This window comes from Lithobates pipiens, unplaced genomic scaffold, assembly GCF_037356315.1.
Source record: "Lithobates pipiens isolate NorthernLeopardFrog02 unplaced genomic scaffold, aLitPip1_a1.2 Scaffold_13, whole genome shotgun sequence".
Lineage (NCBI taxonomy): Eukaryota > Metazoa > Chordata > Amphibia > Anura > Ranidae > Lithobates > Lithobates pipiens.
Genome location: NW_027507718.1, coordinates 66999029 through 67022102, shown reverse-complemented (window position 1 = coordinate 67022102; position 23074 = coordinate 66999029).

Sequence of the window (23074 nt, the reverse complement as noted above, 5' to 3'; positions counted from 1 at the left end):
AGAAGAAGAAGCCAGAGGAAGATGTCAGACGAGAAGACCAGAGGAAGAAGCAGAGGAAGAAAGAGGAAGAAGCAGGGGAAGAACAAAATGGAGGAAGAAGAAGAACACCAAAGGAAGACCAGAAGAAGATGGAAGAAGAAGTGGGGAAAGAAGAAGACATTAATAAAAGGAATTGTCAAAAACCAGCTATTGTCTCTTTTAACATTTTTGACCCTTTTTTGTGAAATTGTAGGGGTACATATGTACCCCATTACCAATTCACACGGGGGTCCAGATGTGGGGGACCCCTTGTTAAAGGGTGCTTCCAGATTCCGGAGCCCCCTGCCCGCAGACCCTCACAACCACCGGGCAAGGGTTTTGGGGATGAGGCCCTTCTCTTCATCAACATGAGGCCCCCCAAAGCACCCTCCCCATGTTGAGGGCATGTAGCCTGGTACAGTTCAGGAGGGGGGCTCTCTCTCGTCCCCCCTCTTTTCCTGCGGCCTGCCAGGTTGCGTGCTCGGATAAGGGTCTGGTATGGATTTTGAGGGGGACCCCCACGCCATATTTTTTTAATTTTGTCACGGGGTTCCCCTTAATATCCATACCAGACCTGAAGGGCCTGGTATGGCATTGAGGGGACCCCCGCGCATTTTTTTAAAATTTTGCTTCGGGATTCCCCTGTGGGGGAATCCCATGCCGTTTTTATCAATGAACCTTTATGTGTATCGCCGGGACCGACAATTCATTATAGCCGCAAATAGTTTTAAATTACCTTTTTTCCTTTAGAAATTGAATTTTGCTCTGAGACTGTTCTAAACATGGGAAACATGCACCACTTTACAGGCATACTATAGACACCACCCAGGTACTAAATTTAAAGGAATATTACACTTTTATTTTTTTTTAATAAACTGCAGCTCCCCAGTGTCGGCAGCACTCATGCAGCCCCAGACTGTGGCACCGCCATCACCATGCTTCACTGTAAGCAAGTCACACTTGTACTCCTCATCTGGTTGGCGCCACACACGCTTGACACCATCTGAAACAAATACGTTTATCTTGATCTCATCAGACCACAGGACATGGTTCCAGTAATCCATGTCCTTAGTCTGCTTGTCTTCAGCAAACTGTTTTCAGGGTTTCTTGTGCATTATCTTTAGAAGAGGCTTTCTTCATGGATGACAGCCATGCAGACCAATGTGATGCCTTATGCGACGTGTGGTCTGAGCACTGACAGGCTGACCCCCACCCCTTCCACCTTTGCTGGCAGCAATCATGCATTCATTTCCCAAAGATAACCTCTGGATATGAAGCTGAGCATGTGCACTCGACTTCTTTAGTCGACCATGGCAAGGCTTGTCCTGAGTGGAACCTGTCCTGTTAAACCGCTGTATGGTCTTTGCCATGAGGTGCAATTTCTTCTTTGTTCTTTGCCATGAGGTGCTATGTTGAACTTTCAGTGACCAATATGAGAGAGTGAGAGCTATAACACCAAATTTAACATACCTGCTGCCCATTCACACCTGAGACCATGAAACACTAACAAGTTTCTTTTAGAGTTTTTTTTGAACAGGTACAATGAACCTGGATAGGTATGGGAGCATGAAAGCTTGAAAACTGTTAGGCTTCTGGCTGCTCAGTACAAAATGCTGGCTGTATTGCACAACCTTAGAATGCACTGTACTGTCTCTTGGTTTAACTTGTAGAACTCCTGGCTGTACTGCAGAGCTCCTGGCTACACTGGACACACTTAGATAATACCGTCCAACTCCTGGCTTTATTGAAAAGCTTCTGGTTGTAAGGTAAAGCTCCCCATAGTCACTTCTCCACTGTGTAGTAGGATCAAGTGTTACTCAGTCCCAGGTTAGTGGAGTTTACTCACTCTTTTCTTCCTGGCTCTCAACCAGTCTCTGACTCAGGCTCTCTCTCTCTCTTCAGTAGCCCCCCCACGCTTAGCTGGGACCTCAATGTCTTCACTGGACTCTGGAGGCTCAACCTGTCTCTCCCTCTGCCCCAGGGGTGGAGCCCCCCAGCAAAGGGGTCTCATCTAGAAGGCTGGACCCATAGGTGCAAGGCCGCCTATTGGACAAACCCCTCTAGGCATTGGCCGGAGACCCACAAATATTAGGGATGCTTGTTCTGCTCTCCCTCCCACTATACTTCCAGAACTCTCCAGAAAACAGGGGGAAGCAGCATAACCGCAGCCTGTGAGACACTGAACAACACAAAGCAATCAACCTCTGCTCCTCTGCTTACAGAAAGAACTTAATTTGCCTAGCAGCTTAATCTAACTAGGAGGGTTCTACATAAATACAGGAAGTAAAATAAGTATTGAACACATCACCATTTTTCTATGTAAATATATTTCTAAAGATGCTATTGACATGAAATTCCCACCACATGTTGGTAACAACCAATTGCAATCCACGTATACAAAGAAACCAAAACAAAGATGTTCAAAAATAAAGTTATGTGTAATAAAATGGAATGACATAGGGAAAAAGTATTGAACACATGAAGAAAAGTAGGTGCAAAAAGGCATGGAAAGCCAAGACACCATATCCTGTGCCTTGCCAGTGCAAATTAAAATCAACTGGTTCAGTCTCAACTGATGGCCTTTAAAAAGGTGTCTCTTTACCAAGGTGCTACACAAGAAACATCTCATGATAAAAACAAAGAGCTCTTGCAAGACCTTTGCAATGTCGGTCGTTACTGACATGTAGTGAAAATTTCATGCCAATAGCACCTTTAGAAATATATTTATCTAGAAAAATGGTGACATGTTCAATACTTATTTTACCTGCTGTATGTATATATATATATATATATATATATATATATATATATATATATATACACATATATGCCCTTTTGTGATTTTCCCTGTTTAAAGTATAACCCCCGTCAATTTTTCTTGCTATCCGCGTCCCATTAACGAGATAGCCCTTCACTTCCTGTATAATAGCTAAAACAGGAAGTGAGAGGAAAAACTTTCCAGAGGGAATCATGGTGTGTCACCAAGGTCACCAGATTTAGTGTCCCATTGGAAGGTGCCCCCTCTATTAGTATTCTGATGTCAACCCAGAAATGGAGATTTTCTTTTACTTTCACTTTTCATGATATTGGTACACAGGACAAATAGAGTAAATGGTGGCGGTAAAAGCAAAATAAACCTAATAGGTGTTCTAATCTCTCTTCACCGTGTCCAAAACGAAATAAAGGTTTTGAGTCTAGTTATACTTTAAAGCGATTGTAAAGGGATTTTTTTTTTTGGTAACAAATGTGTCTATATTTACCTGCTCTCTGCAATGGAATTGCTGCACACCTCACATTGGCTCACATTGCTATCAATCAAAGCCAGTGATGAGGGAGCGGGGAGCAGGGCCGAGTTCCACTGTCTGTGTCAATGGAGACAAGAGCAGGGCTTGGGTGCGTACATGCACATGTGGCTTCTCATGGGGGCACTGGACAGAGGGGAGAGGCCAGAGGGGCCAGCGGGAGGACCTGAAAAGAATTGCCACGCACCTCCTCTTTTTGGGGCCCCAACCGACATTCCTGGCCTCTCCCTTTTGTCCAGTGCCACCATGAGAAGCCAGATGTGCGTTTGCACACCCAAGCCCATTGACACAGACAGTAGAACCCAGCCCCGCCCCGCTCCTTCATCACTGGTTTTGATTGACAGCACTGTGAGCCAATGGCTCCCAGTGCCCCAGCAAAGGCAGTGAGACCTGAAAGTGAGGGGAGAGAAGAACTGCAAATGTGCACAGCACTGAATTGAATGAGGGCTCAAGTAAAAGGTGGGATGAGGGGGATTCTGATGCCTAAACATTTTTTATCTTCATGAAAGGAATGCATGAAGGCAAAAAATTCTTAGGCTTTACAACCACTTTAAATTTCTGTCTATTGAAGGACAATAAAAACATGATCAGTCCACCATTTTATCCTGTACATATTTGTTACCACAACTAGCCCTCTCACAAGCAACTTTAGATGTGGTTTTCTTTCATGTATTGCATATATATATATATATATATATATATATATATATATATATATGCATTTTTTTTATTTCATGTAACATGTAAAATAAATATTACGGCATACTTATGCTATCGATCTAGAAGGCATAATTACTGATTAAGAGAAAACATAAAAAATTTGATTAACTTAATGTCACAGAATGCTGCAAAATATAGTCAGGTATTAAAGGACATTTGAGCCTTGTCCAGTGCTCAGTGTGTTAATCTAAATATAAAAGCCCGTAAGCATGAGTGAATGTCCCTGGGATTATCAATTCTCTAAAGAGGTGAGAACAAACATAGACTACGTTCTATAGAAAGACCAGAGCTGGGAAATTAGTCCTCAGAATAATTGTCTTGCTGATCTCCATGCCCTTGATAGGACACTAGTGTCTAAAGCCATACATTCTCAAGGGAGCCATTGTGCTGCCACTGATGAAAGCACCTGAGCAAAACAAAGATCGGTCTTTGGCACAAACAAACAATTAAAATAGAATACAGCCACAAAGTATGAAAAACAATTATTTACATAAACCAGGAATAATCCTCTACTAAAATTGTCTCTCTGTTGGTTTATCTGTTCCTGTTTCCTTAATTATAAATATCTTTAAAATGTATGTAATTAAAAAATATAGGCTAATATGTATACAGAACTGCTATATAATATTTCATTAATCTTTATGAAAACATGCAGAAAGCACAAATTAACTGTTCAAGAGTATGGAAAACCTATATCTAATATGCAATATAATGGAATAATACCTGCTGAAAGCTTATTAATTATATAGGAAAGATACATTTTGTTAGATTATAGTTAAGTCATAATTAAAGTGATATCGACATTTCTTGTTGGTTGCTTGGTTATTTTTAGTCTGCATGTCAAAAAACAGCTGAGAGAAAATGCATTAGGGCCTCATGCATATTGGACTTTTTTTATGGTGTTTTTAGGGGCATTTTACATTTGTCCTGCCTCTAAACGCTCCTGCATGTTAGCCAATAAGTCTGTGCACACATAGGCGTTTAGAGTAGTTTAGAGGCAGGGGTGTTTTGAAGCACAAAAAAACACACAGCCAGTGCATCCAGGAGCTGCAGAGTCTTGGAAGAAAAAAATTCTTGATGCACCTAAAATGTACAGACATCTAAACACACCTAAGTGCTAGGCCTGTTTAAGCATTAATTCATTACAATGGCCAGAATAAATTATTATTCTGGCCAATACAATGAAATAGTGCCCAAGTTGTTGATGCACCTAAATGTGTTACATGAGTATACAAGTGTCAAGCATTTTTTCTGCCAGAATGCTGCTGCCAGGGGGTAAGGAGTCTAGGAGAGTTATCAAAAGCACTTGGACCTAAAGCAGTGGTCTGCCAACTTTGGCTCCTGGGTCCGGATGTGGTGCTTGCCTCTATTCGGCCCTTGGGGCACTATTGCATCTACAACTGACAACTGACACCAATGATGGGGCACCATTCCTACCACTGGCACCATTGCTGGGGCACTATTCCTCCCACATACACAAATGATGGGGTTCTATTCCTCCCACTGATATCAATAATTGGGCACTATGTCTCCCACTGCTACCAACAATAGGGCACTATTACTCCCACTAAAACCAATGATGGTACATTGTTTATTCCCACAGATGTTGGAGCATTTTTTACTCTCACTGGCCACAGTCCAGCCCCCCCCCCCCCCCCCCAAGTAAATTGTCCCTTTGTTTAGAAAGTTTGGAGATCCCTGGCCTAAAGAATACATCACTCAGAGATGAATAGTTTTCAGAGAATCATTATAGGTCTGAGCTGACCCATAGACTAGGATTAGATAAGAGGAGCAAAGTCATTGTAGTGCACAGCTAAGTATGAACCCTAACATGCAAATATGGCAAACCTGGTTTACATAAAGAATTACAGATGACACAAAGAAGCAAGGATTTAAAATTAATAACACAAGTTGACACTTTGTTACTTGATTGGTGCCTGCTCTGAGCAACTAAAATGTGATCATTGTGATAATTAACCACTTGACCACTGGGCACTTAAACCCCCTAACCAGTCCGATTTTCAGCTTTCGGTGCTCTCACATTTTGAATGACAATTACTCAGTCATGCAACACTGTACCTATATGAAATTTTTGTTCTTTTTTTCACACAAATAGAGCTTTCTTTTGGTGGTATTTAATCACCGCTGGGTTTTTTATTTTTTGTGCTATAAGAGAAAAAAGACCGAAAATGATGTAAAAAAATGAATTTTTCTTTGTTTCTGTTATAAAATTTAGCAGATTAGTAAATTTTCTTCATAAATTTTGGCCAAAATTGATACTACTACATATCTTTGGTAAAAATAAGTACAAATTGGTGGATATTGTTTGGTCTTTGTGAAAGTTATAGAGTCTACAAGCTATGGTGCCAATATCTGAAAATTGATCACACCTGAAGTACTGATGGCCTATCTAATTTCTTGAGACCCTAACATGCCAGAAAAGTACAAATACCCCCCAAATGAGAGCTTTTTGGAAAGAAGACATTCCAAGGTATTTAATAAGAGGCATGATGAGTTTTTTGAAGTTGTCATTTTTTCCCACAATTCTTTGCAAATCAAGATTTTTTTTCCTTTTTTTTCCCACAAAATTGTCATATTATCAGGTTATTTCTCAAACACAGCATATGCATACAACAAATTACACCCCAAAACACATTCTGCTATTACTCCCGAGTATGGCAATACCACATGTGTGAGACTTTTCCACAGTGTGGCCACATACAGAGGCTCAACATGCAGGAAATGCCATCAAGCGTTCTGGAGCACCCAGGCCAATTCTGACATTTCTCTCCTACATGTAAAAATCATCATTTACTTGCTAGAAAATTACATAGAACCCCAAAACATTAATATGTGTTTTTAGCAAAGACTACAATGGTGGTCGTTGCAACTTTTTATCTCGCACGGTATTTGCGCAGCAATATTTCGAATGCGTTTATTTTGGGGAAAATAACAGTTTTGTGCTTTAAAAAAAAAAAAAAAAGAGTAAAGTTAGCCCAATGTTTTTGCATAATGTGAAAGATGAAGTTACACTGAGTAAATAGATACCTAACATGTCACCCTTCAAAATTGCACACGCTCGTGGAATGGCGCCAAACATCGCTACTTAAAAATCCCTATAGGTGACGCTTCAAATTTTTTCACTGGTTACATATTTTGAGTTACAGAGGAGATCTAGGGCCAAAATGATTGCTCTCGCTCTAACGTTTGCAGGGATACCTCACATGTGTGGTTAGAACACCGTTTTCATATTTGGATGGGACTTACGTATGCGTTCGCTTCTGGCTTTGATCGTATTGGCGAGTCGGTAGAAGCACCGGAGGGTGGCGGGAGGGGGGATGTCCCCTCTCGCCTCCTGTAGGAATGATCAAGCAGTGGAACAACCGCTATGATTGTTCTTATGGTGTAGGGAATCGCCGGCTGAAAAAGCTGATATCTGAATGATGCGTGTAGCTACAGGCATCATTCAGATATGCCTGCACAAAGTCAAGGACGTCATATGAAGGCGGGTGGGTGGGAAGTGATTAAAATGCATTTTTATTGTTGTCCATTTATACAATATTTCAAACACATTGCATGTACATACCAAAAATGACACCCCAAAATAGATTCTCCTACTCCTCCTGAGTGCGGCGATACCACATGTGTGAGACTTCCACAGCCTGGCCACATACAGAGGCCGAGTACAGCCAAGCATGGCCGAGCATGCCTGGGTATCACCGAGTATTGCAGGGCATCACCGAGCATGGCTGGGTATCACAGAGTATTTCAGGGTATCATCGAGTATGGCTGGGTATTGCAGGGTATCACCGAGTATGACTGAGCATGGCTGGGTATTGCAGGGTATCACCGAGTATGGCTGGGTATTGCAGGGTATCACCGAGTATGGCTGAGCATGACCGAGTATGGCTGGGTATTGCAGAGTATCACCAGGTATGTCTGGGTATTGCAGGGTATCACCGAATATGGCTGGGTAATGCAGAGTATGGCTGGGCATTGCAGAGTATGGCTGGGTATTGCAGGGTATCACCGAGTATGGTTGGGTATCACCGAGTATGGCTGGGTATTGCTGGGTATGGCAGTTTATGGCAGAGTATTGCCAGGGTATTGCAGGCTATTGTAGAGTATTGCTGGGTATTGCAGATTATTGCTGGGTATTGCAGAGTATTGACAGAGTATTGGCAGGGTATTGCAGAGTATTGGCACGGCATTGCTGGGCATTGCAGAGTATTGGCAGGGCATTGCTGGGCATTTCAGAGTATTGGCAGGGTATTGCAGAGTATTGGCAGGGCATTGCTGGATATTGCAGAGTATTGGCAGGGAATTGCGGGGTTAATTGTCGGTGAGCAGCGATGTGGGCACTACAGATCCAGCCCACAGCGCTGCTGACACGAATCTCTCCCCTCCACTGTACCGATCGGTATAGAGAGGGGAGGGAGTAACCGGCGTCATAACATAACGCCGGTTTGTTTACAAGTGATCGCTCTGTCGTTTGACGGAGCGATCACGTGGTAAGCGGCCGCCATGACTGGCCATTTACCGTGATCCGTGATGTGCCGGGTCCGTCATTCGGCTATGGGCTGGTTGTTAAGTGGTTAACTAAACACAGGGAAAGTTTTTGCACAGCCATAAACTTTACTGCTTCCAACTACTTTTTATCTGCTTTCCTCTTACTCACATGAAGTTCAACTGTCGGGGCATGGCTGTACGGCAACCATTTGTGACGTATGACGTTTTGCTGTTCCCGGTTGCAACGGTGTTTCAGTACAGACGCGTGAGCGAGTAGAGGGTGAGAGATAAAAGCTGCATCCCAGGTCCGTCGTGACCACAGTACACTGCTATCACAGGAGTTTTACCTTGATTGCCTTTACATGATTGAAGTTATGTGAGTGTAATGGTTGAGGATTTTGTGTGTCAATTTTGATAATAAATGATTTCACTGTATCACACTATTGGAGGCACTTTTTTCATTTCATGTCTACATGTGGAAACATCTTCCGTTGAGCACTGCTGAAAATCGAAAAGTGTGATTAACCCTGGTGGGCTTAAACAGCATTTTTGCCAAGCATGAGAGTGCAAGGCAAATCTAGTTGGTGAGTGCGCTTTTCAAAGGAAGTGGATCACAGTCACAAATGTGCGGTGGAAGGAAGTTCATGAGTGTATAAAGAAGATTATTCACCAAGATAATCACTTGAAATATATCACTTTACATGGACTTTATTTGAATTCATTTTAGTTTATTTATGTGTTCTTTTTTATAATTGTGTTGTGAATACATAATTGTTAGATATTTTGGATACACACATATATATAGTGTTTCAGATGTACATATATATATATATATATATATATATATATACATCGTTTCAGTTTCACTATCACGTGGTGTTATTTGAAGTTATGCCGCGTACACACGATCGGAATTTTGGTTGGAAAAAGCTCTGATGGTTTTCCCGCCGGGATTCCAACGGGATTTCGCTCAAGCTGTCTTGCATCCACACGGTCACACCAAATTCTGATGCGGTGATGTACAACACATACGACGGGACTAGAAAAAGGAAGCTCAATACCCAGTAGCCAATAGCTTTCATCTCGTAGCTGAATCTGAGCATGCGTGAGTTTTTGCTCGTCGGAATTGCATACACATGATCGGAATTTCCGTCGGAAAAATTGAGAACATGCTCTTTTGCTGGCGGGAATTCGGGCAGTTAAATTCTGATGGAGCATACACACAATTGCATTTTCTGATGACAAGCTCTCATCGATCTTTTGCTGGCTGAAATTCCGATCGTGTGTACGCGACATTAGATTTGTTGTCACTTTAGTTTTGTGAACACAATGCCACTATTTTTTCATATAAAATCTATTCTGACTAGTCAGTGTAAATGATCTGCATACTTACCTAATTCAGCCAGCTCTGGCCCGTTCACCTAATTCAGCCAGCTCCCTTGTGTCTACCATTGTTGCTTCATGGGAGAGGAGGGAGCACCTACAACTGATAGGCTATAGTAAACCTATGGGTGACATCACTGCTCCAGGCTTTACTAGCCATTGTTGGAGCACTCTCCCCTGAAGACAGGACTGACATAGGGTAAATCACATGACCGGACCGCAGCCTGAAAATGTCTAAGTTTACAGATTAGTCAGAATAGATGTTAGGATCAGGAAGGATTTTTTAAGATTAGTTAGGTGGTGCCTGGAATTCCATTTTAAGCTGGATTGCTTTAAAGCAGCCTATTCATTTTCATGGGCTGAAAAGGCACCAAAACTGATGAAAAAATGTACAGCATACTTTAGCAATAAAGCACACTAAAATGCACAGTATATGTGTTGTGTGCTACAGCGCATTGTGCATTTGGGATCTACTATACAGTGCATTGAGGTTTAGCAGGTGCTTTGCGGTAATACTGATTAAAATGCACAAGTATGAAGGGGCCCTGAAAGATCGGTAAAGACAGGCATTCAACTCAGTACATGGTATGCAAAAATGCCTAATATCTTGAAATCTAAAATATACAGTACACACTTGTTTATCAACCATACCACAGTGACTTGTGTAATAAAGCCTGAACATATTTGGAGTCCCTGTAATATGAACATAAAGATAAAATGAAAGATATTGTTGTGGAGAAAATATTTTGTAATAGTTTGAAAAGATATTATGCCTTAAACAAAAACTGTATTTTTTTCAAATTTTTGTCAATTTCTCTGCTTAATCCAAAATATATTCAGTATACTGACGGTATAGTTGAAAAAGGGTAAGAAAGGAAGGAAAAAATAAATTTTGCAAGCAAAGCATTACAAAAATTATTGTGGAGTAGGACATAATAGAGCACAGAAGCATTGTAACATTGTTACATTTTGAGACATATGTGGCCTACAACTTACCGCTCAATATACAGCACATCTGTTATCTGTACTAACAATGTCCTGGGGATGATTTAGCATTAGCTGTTGGTATTGGGGTATGTGATTAGGGATGAGCGGAACACCCCCCGGTTCGGTTTGCGCCAGAACCTTCGAACAGACCGAAAATTCGTACGAACTTTAGAACCCTATTAAAGTCTATGGGACTCGAATGTTTGAAATCAAAAGTGCTAATTTTAAAGGTTAATATGCAAGATATGCAACAGACAACACCAGCAATAAGGGGTATCTTCAGGTGTATACTGTGCTGGAGGCACACAACACCCACTTTAACTCCTGCAGATGCCTGTATTAGAGAACACCAGCTTAAAAGGGTAGATACAGATGTATACTGTGCTGGAGGAATACAACACCCGCTAACGCCTGCGGATGCCTGTATTAGAGAACACCAGCAAAAAAGGGTAGATACGGGTGTATACTGTGCTGGAGGCACACAACACCCACTAACTCCTGCAGATGCCTGTATTAGAGAACACCAGCAAAAAAGGGTAGATACAGGTGTATACTGTGCTGGAGGCACACAACACCCACTTTAACTCCTGCAGATGCCTGAGAAAAGAACACACTGTTCCATGCCTATCTTGCTCTTTCCCTGCATGCCGGAACACACTACACAAGGCCGCCACGCTGGCGGCCTTATATAGTGTGGGGTGTGTACTAAACTCCCTGAGCTATAATTATGTCTCTCTTCACTGCCGGCACTGTGATTGGCCAAGCATGCGGTGTCACAGTGCATGCTTGGCCAATCATGAGCCAGCAATGCACTGCGATGGCGTAGTGCATTGTGGGCCGCTCGTGCCACGTGAATTTGGTGCAAACAGTCCACAAAGTTCTGAATTCGCAGAACAGACGAACGGCGTTGTTCGAGTCGAATATGCGTTCAAGCCGAACACCGAGCTTATCCCTATATGTGATCTTTGGAGAATGTTTGAAGTAGAGTAGCAGCTTAATGTAAATGTGCTCACATCCACTATAAACTAATTTCATATTTTTATATTGGGAATTGCAATTCTTGGGCTTGCACTTTGTGGATGAATATGCTTTGACAAGATAGATGTAACTGTACTTAAGTGATGCGCTTAAGTATTTACCCCCTTAAACTTTTCTTCAGTTGGGATGTAAGAACCTTGTCTCAAAATCTATTAAATTTGAATTTTACACTTGATTTACACCTTTTTTTAACACTTTGAAGATACAAAACATGCATTACCGTGGGAAAAATTTCATTAAAAAAAAGTAAGCATTTGAAAATTTGTGAAGTATTTTGGTTGTTTGCGTATTTATCTGGGTGGCTTAACTAGATGCTGACCGCCAGCTGTCAAATGACGGCCAGGCGGCACACCTATTGTGGCGGGAGCGCACATCCCTGTTTCTTCGGTGGCGGCGTGTCACGGAGACACCGCTCGCCACCGAAGGGGGTGAACAGCCATTGGTTATGGCTGTTTACCACGTGATCGGCCGTGACTTCATCACGGCCGATCACAGATGGTCACACCCCGACTGTGCACGGCGCATGCGCACGATCATGAGCGCGCTGTGCGTGCACGTCGGTGGTGGCGTGTTCCCCGGGAACACTGCTCGTCACCGACGCTGGTAAACAGCCATTGGCCAGCTGTTTACCCACGTGATTGGCTGTGATCCTTTCACAGCCGATCACTAAAATGTAAACAAACCGTGGTAACGAGATGTTATCGGGTTCTCCTCCTCACACACCGATCGTGTGTGAGGAGGAGATTGCGGTAACATCTCGTTACCGCCTACAGTGTACACCAATCATACTGATTGCCCCCCCAATAAAGAGGACCTGTCACCACCCCTCATAGTACCTGTCAATCACAGTCCATCAGAGTACCTGTCACAGTCCATCAGAGTATTTGAGTACCTGTCACAGCCCATCAGAGTACCCGAGTACCTGTCACAGCCCATCAGAGTACCCGAGTACCTGTCCCAGCCCATCTGAGTACCCGAGTACCTGTCCCAGCCCATCAGAGTACCCGAGTACCTGTCCAAGCCCATCAGAGTACCCGAGTACCTGTCCTGGCCCATCAGAGTACCCGAGTACCTGTCCCGGCCCATCAGAGTACGCGAGTACCTGTTCCGGCCCATCAGAGTACCCGAGTACCTGTCATGGCACATCAGAGTACCCGAGTACCTGTCACGGCCCATCAGAGTACCCGAGTACCTGTCACGGCCCATCAGAGTACCCAAGTACCTGTCACGGCCCATCAGAGTACCCGAGTACCTGTCACAGTCCATCAGGGTACCCGAGTACCTGTCACGGTCCATCAGGGTACCCGAGTACCTGTCACGGTCCCTCAGGGTACCCGAGTACCTGTCACGGTCCCTCAGGGTACCCGAGTACCTGTCACGGTCCATCAGGGTACCCGAGTACCTGTCACAGTACATCAGGGTACCCGAGTACCTGTCACAGTCCATTAGAGTACCGAGTACCTGTCACAATCCATCAGGGTACCCGAGTATCTGTCACGGTCTATCAGAGTACCCGAGTACCTGTCACAGCCCATCAAAGTACCCGAGTACCTGTCACGGTTCATCCGAGTACCTGAGTACCTGTCACAGCCCACCTGAGTACCCGAGTACCTGTCACAGCCCATCTGAGTAACCGAGTACCTGTTCCAGTCCATCTGAGTACCCGAGGACCTGTCCCAGTCCATCTGAGTACCCGAGTACCTGTCACAGTCCATCTTAGTACCCGAGTACCTGTAACAGTCCATATGAGTACCTGTCACTGCCCTTCAGAGTACCCAAATACCAGTCACCAAGCCATCAGAGTACCTGCCACCAGGCCATCAGAGTACCCGAGTACCTGTCACCAGGCCATCAGAGTACCCGAGTACCTGTCACCAGGCCATCAGAGTACCCAAGTACCTGTCACCAGGCCATCAGAGTACCTGAGTACCTGTCACCAGGCCATCAGAGTATCCGAGCACCTATCTCCAGCCCATCAGAGTACCCGAGTACCTATTTGCAGCCCATGTCTCATAGAATATACGTTGGGGTTTTTGCTTTCCAAAATGGGGTCATTTTGTGGGTAATTTCACTGTCCTGGTGGTCCAGGACCTTCAAAAGTGTGATGTGTAGGAATGAAATGAGATGTGTCATTTATGCTCCTAGAACGCCTGAAGGTACTACTTCAATGTTCGGCCTCTCTATGTGGCCAGGCTGTGTAAAAGTCCTACACATGTGGTATCGCCCTACTCGGGAGGAGTAGCAGAATGTATTTTGGGGTGTAATTTTTGCTATATGCATGCTATGTGTTAGAAATATCTTATAAATTGACAATTTTGTGTAAAAATAAATGCGTTTTAATTTTTTTCCACATATTCCAAAAACTTCTGGAAAAAAATTAACCATTAAAAAGACTCATTATGCCTCACAGATTATACGTTGGGGTGTTTGCTTTCCAAAATGGGGTCATTTTATGGGAAATTCCATTGTCCTGGTACTCCAGGGCCTTCAAAAGTGTAATAGGTGGTTGAGAAATGAGATGTGTCATTTTTGCTCGTAGAACGTCTGTAGGTACTACATCAATGTTGGTGCGCTGTATGTGGGCAGGCTGTGTAAAAGTCTCACACATGTGGTATCGCCGTACTCGGGAAGAGTAGCAGAATGTATTTTGGGGTATAATTTGTTGTATGCATATGCTGTGTGTGAGAAATAACCTGATAATATGATAATTTTGTAAAAACAAATAATAATAAAAAAAAATCTTCATTTTGCAAAGAATTGTGGGAAAAAATGACAACTTAAAAAAACTCACCATGCTACTTACTTAATACCTTGGAATGTCTACTTTGTAAAAAGGGGTCATTTGGGGGGTATTTGTACTTTCCTGACTTGTTAGTGTATCAAGAAATGAGATACACCCAATGTACTGAAGGCCTGATCAGAAGTGATCAATTTTCAGTGATTGGCACCATAGTTTGTAGACTCTATAACTTTCACAAAGACCAAATAATATATACTAATGTGGGTTATTTTTACCAAAGATATGTAGCAGTATAAATTTTGGCCAAAATTTATGAAGAAAAATTACTAATTAGCAAAAATTTATGACAGAAACAAAGAAAAAAGCATTTTTTTTCCCAAAATTTACATTTTATTTTATTTATAGCACAAAAAATAAAAAACCCACTAGTGATTAACAGTGGCGTAACTAGAACCTTCAGGGCCCCGATGCAAGAAACCATGAAGGGCCCCCCTGAACCCCAGCCAGGGCCCTTCCCTCCGAGTCCGGCGGTGGAACTCCAGGGCGTGGTCACAGGTATGGCCTTTGTGAGCTCTGTAGTTCCACCACTGTTATCAGTAGTTTTTTTTTATTAGTTTTATTTTTTTATTTTTAGGTGCCCCATTGGGGGACTGTCCCTAGGCAGGATGGGGTCCCCGTCCCCAGAAGAGATGAAGTCCTTTTCTCCAGGGCAGATGAAGTTACTGCCCCCAGGTGAGAAGGGGTCCCTGTCCCTAGGGGAGGTGGGGGTCCCTGTCCCCACATGAGAAGGGGTCCCTGTCTCCAGGGGGAGATGGAGGGGGTATGTAATGGTGTGTGGGGGATGGGGTCTTCTCACTCACCATGACCAAGCTGCAGGCCGCGCACTCATCCATGTTGGCCTTGGCTCCATCAAGTGTGCTGGACGAGCGATCAGCATATCTCCCAGAAAGACCTTTCATCATCTGTGTATGACGGGGGAGGAGGGGGGCTGGCAGACAAGCCTGCAGTGTCCTCCGGGGAGCCGGCTCTCATAGAGCTGCACTGCATCTGTGTGCTCAAAGTTTGTTTACCTGGGAGAAGTATGCAGTGCAGTGTGTGCCGGACTCGGGGGGGCGGGACTCTGGCTGGGGAGAACAGACATCGGACTGAGCGGCAATGCATGGAGCAGGAGAGGGGTACTCTGAGGAGCCGGCCGAGGACACAGGTCATGCGGGGAATGCACAACTAAAGAGCAGCCAGTGCGATAGTCGAGCATGGAGCTCTGCTAGTCACCCTCCACCTCCAGCCACCCGTCTGCATGGTGCACTGGTACTCCTAGCTGCCTATGCTGCTGCCGGCCATATGTAGAGGGGGCTGCATGGGCCCCCTGCATCACAGGGCCCAGTTGTGGTCGCGACTGCTGCACCCCCTATAGTTACGCCCCTGGTGATTAAATACCACTAAAAGAAAGCTCTATTTGTGTGGAAAAAAGGACGCAAGTTTCATATGGATACAGTGTTGGATGACTGAGTAATTGTCATTCAAACTGTGAGAGCGCTGAAAGCTGAAAATTGGTCTGGTCAGGAAGGGGGTGTAACTGCACTGTATTGAGGTGGTTAAAGTGGAATTCCAGAAATTGTGTTTTTTTCCCTTTCCTCTGCTGCTAAGAAAAAAAATGCAATTTTTTTTACCTACTCTCTTCATGCTCAGACTTAAGGGACAATTCTTCCCGTCCAGTGGTGCAGGTCCTCTTCAGGGCAGAACAATAGCATTTGCATACCAATTGCAATATCATTTGCATACCAATACTAATTGCCATTCTGCTTATTTCCTGTGAGCCCAGCCTGGTGTTTTCCTTTCCCTCTAGGAGTAGCATCTTCATGCAGGCTTCATGCAGAGTTCACAGTACTCCAGGACTAAGTGGCACTCACAATTCAATTTGCCACTCAGTCCTTTAGGGCAGTGGTTCTCAACCCTGTCTTCGAGTATCCCCAACAGGCCATGTTTGTAGGTTTTCCTTTATCTTGCACAGGTACTTTAAATCAGAGTCAATGGCTTGGTATTTTGGACAGCTATTTTATCTAAGAGAAATTCCCAAGACATGGCCTGTTGAGGGTACTTGAGTATAGGGTTGAGAACCACTGTTTTAGGGGATACCTACCCTGCTACTGCCATCAGAATAAGAGGAAATGCTGGTGACATCTTTGGACTGGTAAGAAGACTGAGGAAAATAAGTTATACATTGCATTTAAAAAATATATAAAGGATACCAGTAGGGGGGAGGAGGCTGGAGGCGTGGGTTGTAAAAATAACTGAAGTTCTGCTTCAAAGACTTAATAAAACGACTTTGACCACAGTTACTGCTGTAAGTCATTTTCAGTCATCCTGTACCAGCTTTGCTCAACTGAATCCTGTGATATTTGCCCTTTCATTTTGGAAACTTGCTTTAGCTCTGTCAGGTTGGGTGAGGATTGTTGGTTGACAATCATTTTTACATCCTGCCATACATTTTCAATTAGATTTAAGACTGACATATGACTTGTCTATTCTAAGCCCTTGTATACACGGTCGGACATTCCGATTTCCGATTCCGATTCCGATTTTGTCTGATGGATTTTGTCCGAAACTGGTGTTGCATACACACGGTCGGACAAAGTTGTCGGAAAATCCAATCGTGAGTAACTTGATGACGTTATTTCGTTACGATGGGACTACGTTCAGGCTAGTAGCCAATAGCTTTGGTCTAGGAATTTGACCTGAGCATGCGTGGCCCTTTGTCCGATCAGAATTCTCTACAAATGATCGGACAAAGTCCGATCGGATCATGTTGTCGGAAAATTTTATAGCCCAGCTCTAAAACTTTGTCGGTCGGATATTCCGACAGAAACAGTCCGATGTAGCCCACACATGGTCGGTTTATCCGACAACAAGGTCCGATCGGACATTTTCCCACGGAATGTCCGACCGTGTGTACATGGGCTTAGACATGTAACTGTGCTTTTTAATTCACCCCAGTGTAACTTTGGACCATGTGTTTAGGTCTAGTTGGAAGGCGATTCTCTGCCCAATATATCTTGCAGACCAAAGATGGTTTTCTCTAGAAGTGCCATTTGTTTAGCTTCTTCCAGCTAACCAGGGCAGTCATCAGAAATTTTAGTGCCCCTTACACAGCTTTAAGCCTATACCACCCTCCCCCCGGGCTAGGCCACTGACATGGCTGTCCCACCAAATCCGCTCACTGGGCATCCCACGAGTGAACTGCAAGTTTGACAATGACTTGCTAAAGTATTGCCAGTCTTCACAAGTATGTTGCACAATTGCAGCAAGTCTGCATTTTATGTCACTAGATAAACTTTCTTTGCAAACATTCTGCAAGTCTGTTGCAAGTTCTGGTTCAGTTATCTAGTACAATAGCCATCCCATCACAGGGTTCACTGTGGCTGAATTTGGAAAAGTGTCAACTAGAATTTGTGCTTCAAGTGCTCTGCAAGTTTACATCTTGCCAATGGAAAAGTTAACAAGACTTACAATTCAGCAAAGAGACATCCCAATCCAGCAAAGAGACAGTCCCATATATTCAGCAAAGATACAGCCCAATCCAACAAAGAGACAGCTCCAAATATTCAGCGAAGAGTTAGCCCAATCCAGCAAAGAGACATCCCCACATAGCAATGAGACAGGCAGACTAAAACCTGGACGTATTACTCAAAACCTGGACTGTTTGGGTGAATCAGGATACAGAAACAACCACAGAGACCACCATTAGATTAGAGTATCCTCATATCAGCACCCCCCTTATGGGGGTCTCTAAGAGGGATGGTGGAATTCTGATATAAGGGCACTCTGAGCTAAGGGAACTCTCATCTAATGAGGTCTCTGGGAGGGGTGCTGACTGCTAATCTGGTTGGTCATCCCCATTAGCTCAGAGTCACCTTATATCAGTGCCCCTCCTTACAGGATCAGTTAGGCCAGAGTCCTCTCATATCAGCACCCTCTGCCCCTATAGACCCCAATGAGCTCGCCTTACTGGCGAGAGCCACTGCAATCTAGGTAGTGTGGGAGCCAGAGTTTGGGGGCAGAGCTGGGACATGGAGCAGCTCTACTGTAGCATTATTTTCCTCCCACTGTGTGTGTGTGGGGGGGGGGGGGGAGACGCGTGAGCCAGGGAGAATACAGGAGCTGCTGTGCTGGACCTACACAGGATTGGAAACTTCATTGTTTCGGCACTGGGACAGGATGGTTGTACTGGAGATGTCTGTGTCCAGGTTTCAGGTGAACTGAAACCTGGATACAGGTATAACTGTCTGGGTGAAAACTGGACTGATTGCAACCCTTGTGGCTGGCCCCTTGTGACACATTGGCCCTATATCCGTGTATGGACTGTCCCCCCCTGATGGTGGTCCTACATCTAATGCCGCGTACACACGATCAAACAATCGGGTGGAAAAGCCCGGCAAACTCAAGTCCACCGGACAATCCCCCCGTGTGTAGCCTCCGGCGAACTTTTTTTACCCGAAAGTACGGCGGACTTGGAAAGTAGTTTTGCACTCCAATCTTCCCGCCGGACTTGCATTTCGGCGGACAATCTGGCCGTGCGTATGCCAGTCCGCCGTACTTTTGAAATGAATGGACTTTTCCCACCTGGAGGAAAGTCTGCTCATTTTGAGCATGTCTCCAGGTAGGCGGGGCCCGCGAAGGAGGCATCGCTTGCCCCGCCACCTGGTATGGACTTAAAGGGGAACCCCAACGCCGAAAAAATTGGCGTGGGGGTCCCCCAGGTCCACATCAGACCCTTGTCCGAGCACGCTACCCGGCCGGCCAGGAAAGGGGGGACGAACGAGCGCCCCCCCCCCCCCCTCTGAGCCGTACCAGGCCGCGTGCCCTCAACATGGCCCCCCCACCCCAAAGCACCTTGTCCCCATCTTAATGAGGACAAGGGCCTCTTCCCGACAACCCTGGCCGTTGGTTGTCGGGGTCTGCGGGCGGGGGGCTTATCGGAATCCGGGAGCCCCCTTTAATAAAGGGGCCCCGGATACCGGCCCCCCACCCTATGTGAATGAGTATGGGGTACAATGTACCCTTACCCATTCACCTGTAAAATAAAGTGAAAAAAAAACACAACACAAGGGTTAAAATAGTTTATTGCACAGCTCCGGGGGTCTTCTCGCCGGACTCCTCCGCTATCTTCTTCTAGCTCTTTTGCTAGCGGAGGAGCCCAGCTTTCTTCCTTGCCGCCACCCTCTTCTTTTCCGACTTCGGGGGTCTTGTCCCCCTCTTCGGTTCTTCTTGCTCTTTTACAGGCGGTGGCCCGGTCTTCTGTCGCCGCTGTCGTCGTCGTCGCTGCCTTCTGTTCTTCTCTTCTCCTCTTCAGATGTTGCCTCATCGCATCCTCCGTTCACAATGGCACCGACGCGACGCGCGGCGACTTATATAGGGAGATCGCCGGATGATGTCCCCGCCTATTATGATGTCACAGTCCCAGCATCCTCTGGGACTGTGACACCATAATGGGCAGTGAAAAGGACCCTGAGCAGGAGCAAGACACATTGGAGACAGGTGGGCGATGCCCCCCCCCCCAAAAAAAAAATCTAGCTAGTCAGTAGTCCTTCCCCAAGAAAAAGATTGCTCCAGAGGCAGTGTGTGTGAATGGACACACAAGGAACACGTGTTCAGGTTTATCTGACTGTATAGACAGGCATTCTGATTAGGCTAATGCCTGGATGAGAAGTTTCAATCTGTACTGAAACAGTCTGAGTTGTCTAAACAGAGCAGAATAGCAGAATATTATATGTATCTGTATGATACAGAACACCCCCATGAGGGTAACACCTTTTGTTAAGCAGTTTTGTGGACAAATACAAATTTGCAGGAACCCTAGAATGAGTTTTGTGACGTGGAATTAGTATTAAAAAACTCTTCATTTAGAGATAAATCTCACATTTGGTGAAGGAGGCATATGGCAAAAGTGGAGCTCCTTCTGCTTGCAGTGTGCTGATCCCCACAGAGAAATACGTTCTATTGTGATGAGCTCTTTATGCTCTGCTCTAGGGAGCCATTGAAAGACACAGCATATTGTGTATGGCAGATGTTCTGTGTATCTGCTAGACATGGGCGCCGTCAATAAATCCGTTTCGTTCCATTCCGTTCCAGTTCATGTTAGAATTAATTCGTACTTCGTATTTCGTGTCCGAAATTCAATTTAAATTCGTACGAAATACGAATTGTCGTTAGGTTCGTTAACTTGTACGAACGTTCTTTACGATGAATTTAAAGGAAAAAATATATAGCTCAACATGACAATATGTCCAAATTTCGTTACTACGGAAACAACACGTGACTTGGTTGACCAATCAGAGGTTTTCTTCTGCTGCTGAGGCCTACAGGGCAGGCCCGATCATGTGACTTCCCTTTGTGGGTTAGTTAGTGTAGTGGAGCAGATCACACGATTATTTCTCTGTGCATCTGAGCGATTATCTTTGCAATCCTTAGCTTTTCATTGTTCATTTTAGTTTATATCAGTTGTAGTTTGCAAGTGTATCATCTCTTAGTGTTTAGTTTCTGGTTTTATTAGTTTTTTGGTTGGTTTTGAGAGATCATTTTTTTTTTCATTTCTTGTTTCATTTAGTTAATATTTTGTTATTTTCTGTTGGTATAATATTTTTTTTGTACATTTGGTGATTTTGGTGTTAGTTTGCTGCAATCAAAATCATATTTTTTTTTGTCTACATTTTTCTAACTTTTAAAGGAAAAATGAGCAGCAAACAAGGCCAAAAAAGCAGTAAGAGTGCTGCTGGGAGAGGGAGAAATATGAGCCATGTACATGAGCAGCAGGTGGGACGTTCTGTCTCTGCGCCCTCTGAGCTCAGCTCACCTCCCATAAAGCTGAGGCGACTGGGAGTGAAGACTGCTGGTGGTAAAGAGCCTGGCAAACAGCAGACATTTGCATGTCGCCAGCTGTTCCAGGATTTACCTCCTAGAACCAGCAGCACAATTCATAGCAAAAGTGGTGCTACCACCTCTGCCACTGCTGCTGGTAACATGCTGCCCATTGGTACCTTTTAAGGAAGAGGGCAGGCCAAAGGGGTTCCCAGTGCACATACATTTGTGCAGCCAAAGCTGGAGATCATGGCCATGCAGCAGGAAACATGTCAGGAGGCAGAGGCTCATGATGATGTCACCACCACCATTGCTGCCAGTGCCATCACCATCAGCACTACAGGGAGCTTGGCAGTGGTCAGCAAGGAGACAGAGTTTACTGCTTCTAATGATCACTGTTCGCTTGGCAATGTGAAAGAGGTGGAAGCAGGCTTTCCTGACATTGTTGTAGACAAATGTAATTTCCAGCCCTCTACCCATGTTGGCACCACCGACAGCCCAGAAAATATCTCCCCTCAGTCCCCACTACTTTTTTCTCCTGAAAAGACCCCTGCCCAAGTGCTTTCTAAGCCTCCAGCATCAGAATGGGCCAATGCAACCATTAGACCTCAATCCATCACAGCACCCAATATACCTGGGATGTTCAGGTCTCTTCCTCCCGCTCCTGTCGAACCTCAGAAAGAGAGTGTGACCACTGCAGTGGAAGGTATTCCATCAGGCAGTGTCCGAGGTGGTGGCTGCCGTTCCAGCATTTGGCAGCATTTTCAAAGAATTGGTGTCGGTCAGAAGGCCAAATGCAATCACTGTGGCAGGGAGGTCAGCCAGGGCCGAGACATAGGGCATCTCAGTAACAGTGGCATGAACCAGCACATGCGTGTGCACCACCATGCAGTGCTGTTAGGGGAGAAAAGTATCATGGCCACTCCTCCAAACACCAAAAGGGGAACCAATAGTGGCACCGTCATAGCCACCATCCCGCATCCAATCCATACCAGCCAGGCCACCCTGGAAGATTTTGGTGGCTTTCAGAGTAAGGGTATGTCTCGGGCGCAGGTGCATAAAATAACACACCTGATTGGCCAGCTCATTGCAGTTGGAGGAGCACCTTTCAACATGGTGGAAGGTGAGCCCTTCAAGCAATTGATGCAGGCTGTTGCACCACAGTACCGTGTGCCATCACGTAAGACCTTCAGCCAAACTGTGGTGCCAGCCTTATACAGGTCTTGTGTCGGTGTGCTCAAGGAGGAGATTGGAAGGGCAGGTGGACAGGCAGTGCACCTGACCACTGACCTGTGGAGTGCGTGTAGTGCCCAGCATGCCTTCCTGTCCCTGACGGCACATTGGTGGCAGGCCAAGGTGTCCCATGATGTAGTTCAAACATCTGGATCCTCGTCAGTAGTTGACAAACATGGGTACCGTTCCTTCCTCCTGCACGCTGAGGTGCTTGATGAAAAGCACACAGCGCGAAACATCCTGGAAGCCCTGCAGAAAATGTTGTTGCAGTGGTTTGGACAGGCAGACA